The sequence below is a fragment of the Phyllostomus discolor genome, chromosome X (genome assembly GCF_004126475.2).
Source record: "Phyllostomus discolor isolate MPI-MPIP mPhyDis1 chromosome X, mPhyDis1.pri.v3, whole genome shotgun sequence".
Lineage (NCBI taxonomy): Eukaryota > Metazoa > Chordata > Mammalia > Chiroptera > Phyllostomidae > Phyllostomus > Phyllostomus discolor.
In genome coordinates, this window is record NC_050198.1 from 50,799,229 (window position 1) to 50,814,059 (window position 14,831).

Consider the following 14,831-nt stretch of genomic DNA (forward strand, 5'->3'; position numbering starts at 1 on the left):
AAACATCAAATTACCCAGCTGACTCAGCACCCCCTACAGCCCAGGTTTGGTGCTCTGTGATTTCTGGCTTTTCCAAAAACTAAAATCACCTTAGAAAAGGAAGAGATTTCAAACCATCCATGAGATTGAGTAAAATGCAACAGGGCAGCTGATGGCAATTAGGAGAACTGTGTAAGACACCAAGGTGCCTACTTTGAAGGGGTCCGAGGGATCATTGTCCTATGGACAATGTTTCTTGTATCTTGTACTTTTTTCAAGAAGTGTCTCTATTTTTCATATTACAGGGCTGGATACATTCTGTACAGACCTCATATATTCTGGCACCAATAAGCACACTCAGATTTTGGTTTCTAAATACCATTTTCTGATAAAGGAACAAGGGCTTTTGGAGAAATGACTGATTTCAGTGCTAAGTCATAGGAAGTACAAAATGGTTCTGGAATATTTTGTGGTGCCATAAAGTAAAGAAGTTCCCCCCAAATCATGGAGAAGGTAAGTTGCAGAAAGGAGGTTCTTAAATATTAATTGTAGACAATACAATGATCAAAATCAAGAAGTTAACATAGGTACAACATTATATCATATGTAGACTTTATTCAAATTTCACCTTTTGTCTCAATAGCTGAAACTTTGTAATATTGTGAAAGAACATCCTGTCTGCAACTTACTCTGAAACATTTCAGGAGAATGTTAGAGACAGAAAATGAAAGTGTTTATTTGTTAACATTTGGGAATCTGGATGAATGCTATACCAGAATCATTTAACTGTTTTTGGAAGTTTTTGTAATATTCACATTATTTGATAGTTAAATTTTTTACATTTTTTAATTTTCATAGTTGTCTCTTAGTATAGTAATTTATCCTATTAATATTTATTGTAAATTTGTACTTAGTACTGCCATCTTATTTTATGTTTTCTATTTCTCATTTTTCTTGTATTTTTTTCTTTTAGTTGGATTGATGATTTAATTTGTTTTACTTTGCTTCCTGTAGTTTCTAAGGTGAATATGTTCTTTCTATGTATCTAGTTGGTATTCCTAACACACATTATATATATATATATATAAATACACAGCATTCATTTTTTTAAAAGATTTTATTTATTTATTTTTAGAGAGGGAAGTGAGGGAGAAAGAGAGAGACAGAGAAACATCAATGTGCGTTCCCTGGGGGCCATGGCCTGCAACCCAAGCATGTGCCCTGACTGGGAATCAAACCTGCGATCCTTTGGTTTGCAGCTTGCACTCAATCCACTGAGCTATGCCAGCCAGGGCACATTATATTTTTTTTAAAAATAAAAATCTAGATTTCATTAGAACCCATCTTTTACCTTGTATTAGACTATAACTTCATCAACTTTACAATTTCTTTTCTGTTGTCTCCAATTGGATATATCCTGGAATATTAGTTCCAAATAATTTTTTAAAATATTTTGATATTATGCATCTACAATTTAGACTTAATTACACACTTTATTTATTTATTTTTGCTTTTTGCTGTTTCTTTTATCTCATATATATTTTTATGGAAGCTTTTGGAATTTCCATCATTTTTTTAAACCTTGGTATTTAGTAATTTCACCACAATACATATATATGAGTCTTCTTTTGTGTACCTTATTTATCACTTAATGGTCACTTTCCCTCTGAAGAGTAGTATTTTTATCATTTCTGGGAAATAATCTTTTATTATTGATTTATTAATATCCTTCTCTCTCTTCTTTATGTTCTTTTCTCTTGGAATTCTGCCACATGGCTGTTAAACTTCTAGATCTATCATCCATGTCTGTTATTGCTTTCTCAAAATTTCTAATTTTTTTTCCCTCTACACTGTGAGAATCTTTTGGTTTGATTTTATAACACAATATTTCTTTTTTGCTGTCCTATTATATATGTCCATTGCATGCTTTATTTTATCTTTTATTGATGTAGTTTCCAGGACCTACAATTGGTTTTGTTTACACCAGCATTTTCCTTGTTTATGGATTTGATAAATTCTCTTATTCTTCTGAGAACATTAGGAACTCATTTTAAAGTCTTTTTCCATTTGCTGCACTAATTCACTTTCTTTTTATATCAGTTTGTCTGTTTATCGATTTTGATAAGTTTCTTATATCATGTCTGTTTTTCAGATATTAATTTGTGCTTCTTGCTTGTGTGCTTATCTTTGAGATATTTTATTAGTTAGTTTATAGATGCTGTTTTTGTAAAGCCTTTGATAATTGTGGGGAAGAAACATAACTTGCTGCTACGTGGAGTATGTCAGTAACTTATCATTTAGGTGTGGCAGCTAACTATTACTTCCATTTATTCTTAGCAAAAGGCAGCAGCAAAATTTGTACCCAGGTTAAAGCATTGTGTAAGAACCGGCCCCCAGGGGCACAGTTATCAAGGCTGCTCAGGATACAGCTCCCCATTAATTATGCTGAAATTCCCAAAGGCTTCTTTTTGCTCTTTATATAATAGATGCTGGACTTGATAATCTCTAAATCACTCTTATTTTTACAGTGCTCTCAACATATGTTTTGGACTGTAGTTTATTCTAGGTTTTTTCTAACTATCATGGGAATGACTCACAATCTACAAGCTCATGTATGCTAGAACATTCTTTATTTCTTTATGTCAACTACCTACTTCTCTGAATTTTATAATTATAGTTGCAGTTATTTACATTACTCTTTAGCTGTAATAGTTATGCATTGTGCACTTGTTATTGTTTAACTAATTCTTAGTTTTGTGAAATTATTAATAGCATGAATTTTGGAGCCTAAAGACTTGAGTTCTAATCTTAGCTCTACCACTTAGAAATGTTGTGACTTTGGGCAAATTATTTAACCTCTCTATTTCTCAGTTTCTTCATTTGAAAAATGGATATGATAATGGTACATAACTCATTGGGTTATTGTGAAGATCAAAGTTTTTACATGTAAAGCACTTAAAACAGTACCTAGTACATCCAACCTCTCAGTAAATGTTACTTTATCTAATGTTTCTATTATTTGATGTTTTAATATCAACCTTCCCTATAGAGCTGCTATATATAATACAGTAGTCACTAGCCATATATGGCTATTTAATTGGATTAATATTAAATAAAATTTAAAATACACTTTTATGTCACTGTAGCCAAATTTCAAGTGCTCATAACTACATATGACTGTAACAGTGGAAAATTGTAATGGGAAATTGTAACCCATCCCACCATTCTTTTGACATTGTTTCTGCAAGTGCTGAGTCCATCTAATAGGTAGCTTATCTGTGAACAGTATTTTTGTATATAAATCCTAGGAACTTGTTTAAAAAGATACAGACCTCAACCTTCTGGCATCCCAGCTCTGAGAAATTTGCTGACTTTCAATCATGGGGCCAGGATGACATAAAATAAGGATGATATGAATCCAGGATGATGCACACCAGACCATCACCTGCCTAATCGGAAGGGACTGTGCTGATCTGCACATAGAGAACTTTGCAACATCCTCCCTTGATCTGTTTGTTCTGTTCCCCTTATAAAAACTTCTGCCTCCACTGAGAGGGGGAAATGGGCTCTGTGACATGAGTCCCCCATCTTTCAGGTGGCCATCATCTGCAAATAAAACACTTTCCTTTATATCAGCACCTGCGTCTTGAGTGTTGGCTTTCATAGGAACCAGCAGCTGCACCTGCATTCTATTATTTGATTAGTGGCTACCATTTAAGTCAGTGCAGATATAGAACATTTTATCATTGCAAACAACTTTATCTGACAGTATTGACTTAAAACAATGGTTCTCAATATTGAGTACACATTGAAATTATTCGTGGACTCTTAAAAATTCTGGAACTCTGGCTGACAATAGACCAATTAAGTCAGAATCTCAACTTGGAACCCATGCATCTGTAAATTTTTAAGGCTTCCCAAGTGATTTGAATATGTAGCCAAACTTGATAAATACTGCTCTAGACCAAGGACCAGCAAAACTTTCTCTGTAAAAAAAAACAAATAATAAGTATTTTAGGCCTTGTGGACCATATCTGCTTTTTTATTGTTGTTGTTGCACATTCTCCTTTGTTTATGGTACAACCCTTCAAAAATGAAATACTCTTTTTATTTCACAGGCCACCATATCTTCTGTATACTGTCAGCTCCTTGAAAACTACAACCATATCCAATTTTTTATGACTACATTCCTGGAATCTAGCACAATATCTGCCATAAAATAAATGCTCAGTAACTATCTGTTGATTGACTGGCTGAATACTTTTAGGAAATCTTTCCTGACTCCCCTCACTACCGCAAGTAGAATTATCTCAGCCATATTCTAATAGAACCCTATATATTGCCTCTTTCATAATACTTATGCAAAATACACTGTAGATAAGTATTCAATTTCTTTTTTAGGGGTAGTGTTTTAATCATCCTTGCATCATAGGGACCAAACAGAGCACCTCACATGTATTAGTCCTGTGACATGTTGTTGGATTAAATGCTAGGTTGAGTTTTCAGGTAAAATAAAAAGTGCTTTGGAAAGGGTAAAAATGCTAAATAAATGTGAATAATGATACTGAGGCATCCAGCAACCAAGGAAGTTGTAAAGGTACCATTGTTTTGAATACTTGTTTGTATTTGACCTATTGTTAAGAAATTGTGCTGTTACCTTTTGTTAAGCAATGGTTTCTTAGGTATGACACCAAAAAAAATACAAGTGGCAAAAAAATATATAGCTTAATTAGACTAAATCAACATGAAAAAATTTGTACTATTGGATTGGCCAAAAAATTAATTTGTTTTTTTCCCATAACATGGCTCTAGTAGTACTTAGTTGTCTTTAACTTTATTTGGAACAATTTTGTTAAATTGTACTGTGACAGCTTTTACATCAGTTTGCATTAAAAAACTTATCAAAATTGGTGAATTTTTGTGTAGCCATTTTAATATGCATGATGAAAGAAAATATGCAACATTGTCAGCATATTATGCTTTATTATTTCAAAAAGATAAAAATGCAACAGAAAAGCAAGAGAGATTTGTGCAGTGTGTGGAGAAGGTAGTGTGACTAATCAAATGTGTCAAAAGTGGTTTGTGAGATTCTGTTCTAGAGATTTAGCACTGGATGATGTACTAAAGTTCAGTAGACCAGTTTAAGTTGATAGAGATCAAATTGAGACATTAATTGAGGGCAATTAATGTTATACCATGCAATAAATAGACAACATACTCAAAATATCCAAAATCATTAGTTATTGGTGAAAATGAAAAAACTGTGTCTTTTATTTTATGGAAAAAACTAAATGGACTTTTTGGCCAACCCAATACAAAGGATATGATCAAGAATGTAAAAAGACAATGCACAGAATTGGAGAAAACAGTTTTAAACCACATGTATTATAAGGGACTTACATCTATAATGTATAAATAATTCTTAAAACTCAATAATAAAAGAAAAAACCCAAATAAAAATGGGCAATGTGTCTGAGTAAACATTTTTCTAAAGAAGACATACGAATAACTGATAACCATAAGTAAAGATGCTCATCATCATTAGTAATCAGGTAAATACAATCTTAAACCAAAATGAGAATGTAAATTTTTGTAGCCACTGTGGAAAACAGAATGGAGATTCCTAAAATAATTAAAAATAGAACTGCCATATGACTTAGCAATTCTACTTCTGGGTATATATCCAAAAGAAAAAAAAACACTACATTGGAAATATATATATATATATATATGCATCCCCATGTTTGTTGCAGCAGTATTTACAATAGCCAGATATGGAAACAACTTAAATGTTCATTGATACATGAATAGATAATGAAAATGGAGTATTATTCATCCATTAAAAAGGAAATCCTGCCATTTGCAACAAGCTGGATGGACCTTGAGGACATTAGGCTAAGTGAAATAAATCGGACAGAGAAAGGCAAATATATAATCTCACTTATACGTGGAATCTAAAAACAAACAAACTAGCCCTGGCTGGTGTAGCTCAGTGGACTGAGCGTGGGCTGTGAACCAAAGCATCACAGGTTCAAACATAAAGTTGATTAGTCATTGCTTAGGTCTGAATGGGACTTTGGAGAGAAATTAGAAGTGACTACTAATAAGTATGAGGTTTCTTTTAGGGAGGTAATAAAAAGATTCTGGAGTTAATGGTGAGAGTTGCACGTTCCTGTGACTATCCAAAAAAATACTTTAAAAGGTGAACTTTATGGTATATGAATTATATCTTAAGAAGGTTGTTTAAAATATTATGCTCCTTATTTAAGCTTATACTCCCTCTACAACAATTCATTTTTCAATTATTGCTTTCAAAAATCATGTATACAATTAAACTACCCAAGTGGTAATATAAATTTTTATTTTTATTAAATGAAATACTGTAGCTAGTTCAAAGTTTTACAAAACTGTTCCCATATGAAAATAATTCCATTATGGATTAAAATTATTCCACTATTTATTACAGGTGTTAATCAATTAAGCCAGAAAAATGGCTGAGCTTACCATTCCTCCATTGTTCTTTTAGGTCAGTTTTGTATGATGCTGCACTGTGATGGTTAATATCCTTATCTCTTTCTTTCTACTAGGTTGTGAGCTCCTTTAGGAGATGGACAAAGTCTCATTATTTTTGTACCCATATAGCCCAGTTCAGTTCCTGAATTATTGTAACTATTACTTAAATATGTGTAGTGGTTGAATGAATAAATGATGATTTATAAGTTCTATCTCAAACAATTAGTAAAGAATTTATTGGTTTTCTTTTTTTCAGGAATAGCCATACTGATACTTCCTGATTTATAATAACTCTGCCAGCTATCCAAAGTCATAGGAATGTAAAGGTAGGCAATTTTGCAGAAAATAGTCAATCAGAGTATATAAGAGGTTGACTAAATGTGTTAAAATTATAAATAGAAAATATTAGTCCTCTTAAATACCTGAAAGTAGAAGTTCTCTTCTTTCTTCCTTTTTCAAAATTCATACCTCATCTAGTACAGTGTTAAGCTTTTAAAGTTACTAAATGGGGAGATTTCTCACTGGACAATACTCCATGGTGAAGTAGATCAGTTGAAGTGTATAGCAATAAACTTGAGACATGAATTGAGAACAACCAACATTATACCAAATGGGAGATAGCTAACATACTCAAAATATCCAAATCAATAAAGTTATTGGTGAAAATGAAAAACGTGGAGGAGAAGATGTCAGAGGAATGAATGGAACTCACACTAACCTCCTCTCAGGGCCAACCTCGAATTACAACTCAATTGTGGAGAAACCACCCAGAACAAACAACAGAGCAACAACCAGAGAGAAGCCATATAACTTTGGAGAGACAGAAGAACCAGCTTCTGGACAACCTGTCTGGTAAGGAGTGCAGTAGAAACTCAAAAGGACTGGCTGGGTGCCCACAGGCAGCAACACCAGAAGGATAATTAAGTGCCTGGTTGGATCCCCCTAAGAAGAATGGGGTCTAAACTCTAAGCTAGGATTCCCATCCTAGAGCACCAGAGGCCCCCAAATACACAGGTAATAACCAGCAGTAAAAAAACTACAGGGTTGTAGAGACAGATGGCTGGAGATGTGAGAGACCTTTAAAGGGCCAACACACAAATTTTTATTTGAACCCACTTATCCTGGGCTCTGGCAAAGGTGGGGGCAGAGTGGACTGGTGAAGCCTGAGGAGGGACTAAGGACTGAGGCTTTGGGGAGAGAACTGAGAGAGTTGATGCTGGGGTCCCAGTGCTGAGTCATCCCCCAGGTGGCAGCAACCTTCATGTTCAGGCAGACCACTCCCCTCTGAGTAGCAGCAGCCTGGGGGGAAACAATAGCCTTGATCCCAGGAGGGTCTCTTCCCTGGCCCTGTGGTGCTTCAGCCTGACTACTGAATGCAGAGTGTTTAGAGTAATGACTGAAGGTGATAGCCACAGACAGTAGATCCCTGGCAAAGGAGGGCCAGAGTGGACTAGAGATACTGGGGACAAAGGCCTTGGGGAGAGAACTGAGAGGGTTGCCACTGGGATCCCAGTGCCAACCCCCATACTGCAGCCACCAACTGGTTGAGATAGACCACTTCCCTCTGATCAGCAGCAGTCTGAGGGGAAATAATAGCCTCCACCCCAGAAGAGATTCTACACAGCCCTATGTTACTTAAACCTGACTGCAGAGTTCAGAGTGACCAGATTAACAACTGGAGGAGACAGTCAGGGACAGCAGGTCCCTAGAAGTATGGAATAGGTTTCCTAAGGTCAGACAAGGTCAACATCTGACATCACTAGAGGCAGATCCAGAAGGGGGTGGGGGGAAACAGTGGTAAACACAAGAGGCTACCGAAATGAAAGCCAAGTGGTCTTCTCTGCAAATTGCAATATTTACTTTCCTGCATGGCTTTTTAACATTCATTTCTTGTCCAACAACTTTGTACATATTAAGTTACTAGATTTTATACCATAGTGTATTTCGATTCACACATTTTACCCCTCTCTCCTCTTAGCCCATTTTACCTTCCTCTTTCCTTGCTTTATTTTCATTTCAAATTTTGTTTTCTCTCTTGTCACAATTTGTTTCCATTCCACACTCTTACTATTTCTCCCCTGTCCAGACACACAAAACCAATTTTCTTGTCAAGGGTTATCTCAAATCCTTTTTCCCTGCTCTTAAAGTACCCGCATTGTCTATCCACTTTTAACACACTTTGCTAGTTGGTTGTGGGTAGGGTAGTTGTTGTTGCATTGATTTTTCAATTTTATCTCTAGAGATTCACTAATTCTGTATTTCAAATATCAAATTTTATTGGTCTGAAATTCCACTCTTTTTTCTCCTACTCCTTTTTCATCTGAAATTTTAATTTTGCCGTCTTAGCCTGTTTTTTTGGTCTTTATTCTATTTTTCTTTCATCCTGCCCATTCATTTTTCTTTTTCCTTTTTCCTTAAATCCCAAATTTTAATTTGTTCCTCTATTAGCCTGGTTTTTGTTTCCACTCTTAGCATTCCGTCTCCCTCTATCATTTCAAAATCACTTCCCATTCCTCTAAACATCTCTTAGACTTTTCTTTGTTTCCTTTTTCCCCTATCATTCCCATACCACCTATATTAATATTAGCTTATTTGTTTTTTTTTTTTTTTTTTTTAAAGATTTTATTTATTTTTAGAGAGGGGAGGGAGGGAGGGGAGAGAGAGAGAGACAGACAGACAGACAGACAGACATCAATGTGCGGTTGCTGGGCGTTATGGCCTGCAACCCAGGAATGTACCCTGGCTGGGAATCGAACCTGGGACACTTTGGTTCCCAGCCCGCGCTCAATCCACTGAGCTACGCCAGCCGGGGCAATATTAGCTTATTTGTTGTTGATAGTACTCTGATGGAACTTTCCCTCCAATTTGGCTCCTATATTTGTTCACTATTTTTCTTCCTTTTTCTTTCTCTCTTATTTTATATTATTTTAATACTGTTTAAACCTAATACTATATGCTTTCCTTCTCATACCCCATTCCACATTCTTCATTCCATTTTATATTCATGATGTAAATTTTACTTTCTTTCTTTCCATTGTCTCCAACTCCCAACTCTTATTAGTACTCCTCCTTCTATCCTCTCAAAATCATTTTTATTTCAGTAAGTAATCTCATATCCCCTCTCCTTTCTTATAATAGTCTTAATCTCTTAACACCCTTATTAATACTGGCTCATTTATTGCTGATAGTGGGAATGTGGGAAGGAGATATTTTTGAGGATGTGGGTTTGTACCCTGGGCTTTGTAGTTTTTTTTCTGGCAGCACCTGAACAAAAGCACACAAGATGTGGTGGGTGAAGTGACCCTCAGTCAACCAGCAGCAGAGAAGGACCCACAAAGAAAGACCCAACAACAATCAAAACCCAATTACATCCAGATAACCAGCATAAAAGGCATAAAGGGCATCCCAAGATTACCAAGTTCAGGTGGTCAAGGAGACTGCACCACTGAATCTCACAGGCCTCCTACCATAGAATTTCGCACCACAAAGTCAGGCAGTCGAGACAGATCAATTTAAGATGCAGAAACAAACAAGAAGAGTTTGACAAATAATTGGTAGACAAAGAAACAACCCCCAATCTACATGAAAGGAGGAATCCTCAGAAAGAATGCTAAATGAAATAGAAGGAAGTCAACTATCAGATACTGAGTTCAAAACAATGGTGATAAGTAAGCTCAATGAGCTCAGTGTGAATTACAAAAAACTACAGGGGAACAACGAACAACTCACTGCAAAGTATACCAGCATAAAAAGGACATAGAAACAATCAAAAAGGGCCATGAGGAAATAAAGAATACAATTCCTGAATTGAAGAACACAGTAAACTTAATGAAAAGCAGGATCAATGAAGCAGAAGATCAAATCAGTGAGCTGGAGGACAAGGTAGAAGAAACTCCCTAAAAGAGCAGAAAAGGAGAAAAGACTCAAAAATAACATAAAGCGGTTAAGGGAAATGCAGGACAACATGAAATGTAATAATGTCCATATAATAGGGATACCAGAAGGAGAAGAAGAGGAACAAATAGGAAATGTGTTTGAAAAAGTAATGATGGAAAACTTCTCTAATTTGATGAGAGAAAAAGTCACACAAATCCAGGAAACACAGAGAGTCCCAATCAAGAGGAACCCAAAGAGGCCTGCTGCAAGACACATCATAATTAAAATGGGAACATTCAAAGAGAGAATCTTAAAGGCAGCAGGGGAGATTCAAGAAGTTATACACAAGGGAACCCCAATAAGGCTAGCAGCAGTCTTCTCACCTGAAACATTATAAGCCACAAAGAAATGGCATGAAATATTCCAAGTAATGAAAAACAAAGACCTGCAATGAAGATTACTCTATCAGCAAGGCTCTCCATTAAAATGTAAGATTAAACAAGGAGCTTCCCAGAAGAAGCCTGAAATAATACACTTCCATCAAGCCAGCATTGTAAGAAATGCTAAAGGCATTGCTTTAAGAAGAGGAAGAAAAATGGTGAGAGAGAGTGAGAGGAACAAAAATACAAAGATAATACAATGGCAATGAAAAAGTACCTATCAATAATAACCTTAAATGTAAATGGATTAAATTCTCCAATCAAAAGACATAGGGGAGTTGAAAGGATAAGAAAATGTGACCCATACATATGCTGCCTACATGAGACCCACATCAGAACAAGAGACCTACACAGACTGAAAGTGAAGGGTTGGAAAGCAATATACCAAGCAAATGGACAGGAAAAAGGCCAGGATAGAAATACTTACATCTGACAAAATAGACTTCAAAATGAAGGCTATAAAAAGAGACCCAGAAAGACACTTCATAATACTCAAGGGAATAATCCATCAAGAAGACATAAATATTATAAACATATATGCACCCAATATAGGAGCACCCATATATATAAAGAAATTCTTAGAGGACTTCAAGGAAGATATAGAAACAAAACACTTATACTAAGGGCTTTTAATGCCCCGCTGTCAAAAATTGACAGATCTCCCAAACAAAATATCAACAAAGATATTGGGCATTGAACAATGCTCTGGATGAAATGTACTTAACTCATTTTATATATATATATATATATATATATATATATATATATATATATATACACACACACACACATATATATATCCTTTTATCCCAAAGAAGCAAAATACACATACTTTTCAAATGCACATGGAATATTTTCCAAGACATACCACGTGATAGGACAAAAAACAAGCCTCAACAATTTCAAAAAAGTTGAAATCATATCAAACATTTTCTCAGACCACAAGGGATTGAAACTAGAAACCATCAAGAAAAAGATTCAAAATAATTCAAACTCATGGAAACTGAGTAGCATGCTATTATACAATGAATGGGTTAAGAATGATATCAAGGAAGAAATCAAAAAGTTTCTGGAAACAAATGAAAATGCATTCACAACAGTCCAAAACCCGAGGGACACAGGAAAGACAGTCTTGAGAGGGAAATACACAGCAATACAGGCCTACCTAAGAAAGAAAGAAACATTTCAAATGAACAAGCTAACTCTACATCTACAAACATTGGAGGAACAACAAAAAAGAAAGCCTAGGGCAAGTAGAAGGAAGGAAATAATCAAGATCAGAGAAGAATGAAATGACATGGAGACTAAAAGAACAATTCACAAGATCAATAAATCCAGGAACTGGTTCTTTTTTTTTTAAAGTTATTACTGACTTTTTAAAAAGATTTTATTTATTTAGTTTTAGAGAAGGAAGGGAGGGAGAAAGAGAGAGAGAGAGAGAAACATCAATGTGCGTTTGCTGGGGGCCATGGCCTGCAACCCACGCATGTGCCCTGACTGGGAACCGAACCTGTGACACTTTGATTTGCAGCCCCGCTCAATCCACTGAGCTACGCCAGCCAGGGGAGAACTGGTTCTTTGAAAAAATTAAACAAAATTGACAAGTCTTTAAACAGATTCATTAAGAAAAAAAGACAGAGGACCCAAATAAATACAATCAGAAATGAAAGAGGAGAAACTGCAACTGACATCACAGAAATACAAAGAGTTGTAATAAATTACTACAAACAACTATATACCAATAAATTTAACAACCTGGGTGAAATGGACAAATTTCTAGAAAAATATAATCTTCCAAAATGGAACCAAGAAGAAACAGAAACCTAAACAGACTGATAACAGTTAGTGAAATTAAAGCAGTAATTAAAAATTTCCCAGCACACAAAAACCCTGGACTGTATGTTTTCATACAGTCAAGGAGAATTTTAGAAAACATTTAAGGAAGAGCTAACTCTGATACTTCTCAGACTATTTCCAAAAAATCCAAGAAGAGGAACGACTCCCAAACTCTTTTTATCAGGCCAGCATCATCCTAATCCCCAAACCAGACAAAGACACAACAAAGAAGGAAAACTTCAGGCCAATATCGCTGATGAATATAGATGCTAAAATCTTCAACCAAATGTTGGGAAACCCTATCCAGCAATACATCAAAAACATCATACACCATGACAAAGTTGGATTCATCCCAAGGATGCAAAGGTGGTACAATATCGCAAATCAATAAATGTAATATACATCACATAAACAAAAGGAAAGACATAAGTCACATGATCATATCAATAGATGCAGAAAACGCATTTCATAAGATACAGCACCCATTTATGATAAAAAATACTCAGCAAAGTGGGAGTAGAGGGATCATACCTCAACATAATAAAGGCTATGTACGAGAAAGCTACAGCCAACATCATACTCAATGTGCAGAAGCTAAAAGCTTTCCCACTAAGATTAGGAACAAGACAAGGATGTTAGCTTTCACCACTTCTATTCAATGTATTGGAAGTCAAAACAGTTTGGTGCTGGCATAAAAACTGATACATGGGTCAATGGAACAGAACAGGGAGCCCAGACACAAACCCAAGTCTTTGTGGTCAATTAATATTCCAAAAATGGAGCAAAAGCATAAAATGGAGTAAAAATAGCCTCTTCAACAAATGGCGTTGGGACATCTGGATAGGTACATACAAAATGAAACTCGACCATCAACTTACACCATCCATAAAAACAAACTCAAGATGGGTAAAAGATTTAAATATATGTCATGATACCATAAGAGTCCTAAAAGAGAACATAAGTAGAAAAATCTCAAATATTCCACACAGCAAGATTTTCACTGATATGTCCCCTTGAGCAAGGGACATAAAGGGAAGAATAAACAAGTGGGACTTCATCAAAATTAAAAGCTTCTTCACAGCTAAAGAAAACATCAGCAAAATGAAATGGAAACCAACTGTATGGGAAATATATTTGCCAATGACATCTTGAACAAGGGTTTGATTTCCAAAATATATAAAGAACTCACAGGACTCCACTCCAGCAAGACAAACAACTCAGTTACAAAATGGGCAAAGGACCTGATCAGACACTTCTCCAAGGAGGACATACAGAGGGCCCAGGGACATATGAAAATATGCTGAGCATCACTAGCCATCAGAGAGATGCAAATTAAAACCACAATGAGATACTACTTCACACAGGTCAGAATGCCCATCATAAACCAATCAACAAACAACAAGTGCTGGCAAGGTTGTGGAGAAATGGTAATCCTAATACACTGTTGGTGGGAATGCAAACTGGTGCAGCCACTGTGGAAAACAGTATGGAATTTCATCAAAAAACTAAAAATGGAACTGCTCTTTGACTCAGCAATTCCACTGATGGAAATATATCCTAAGAATTCTGAAATGCTAATTCAAAGCAGCCTATGCACCCCAATGTTCATAGCAGCACAATTTACAATAGCCAAGTGCTGGAAGCAGCTTACATGCCCATCAGTAAGTGAATGGATGAAAAGACTGTGGTACATTTACACAATGGAATACTATGCATCAGAAAGAAACAATGAGCTCCTACCCTTCATGATAGTATGAATGGAACTTGAGAGCATTATGCTAAGTGAAATAAGTCAGGCAATGAAAGACATATATCATATGATCTCACCTATTAAGTGATCTCACCTATTAGGTTCCATTAAGTGGAACCTAATCAACAAAACAAACAAGCAACCAAAATGTATCCAGTGATATTGAAATTAAAAACAAAATGACAGTAACCACAGGAGAGAGGGGAGAGAAATAATGGGGGAAAGAAGGGAATGGATCATCAAAGAACATGTATAAAGGACTCATGGACAAAGCCAAAGGGGGGGGTAGAGTTGAAGGTGGGACAGGGGAAAGTGGTTGTGGGGAAATGGAGACAACTGTATTTAAACATTAATAAAAAATGATAAAAAATAAAGTTACTAAATGAGCAATGTAGAAGGAGAGAGAGCACATGTATGACAAGAAATGCTGCATCCCA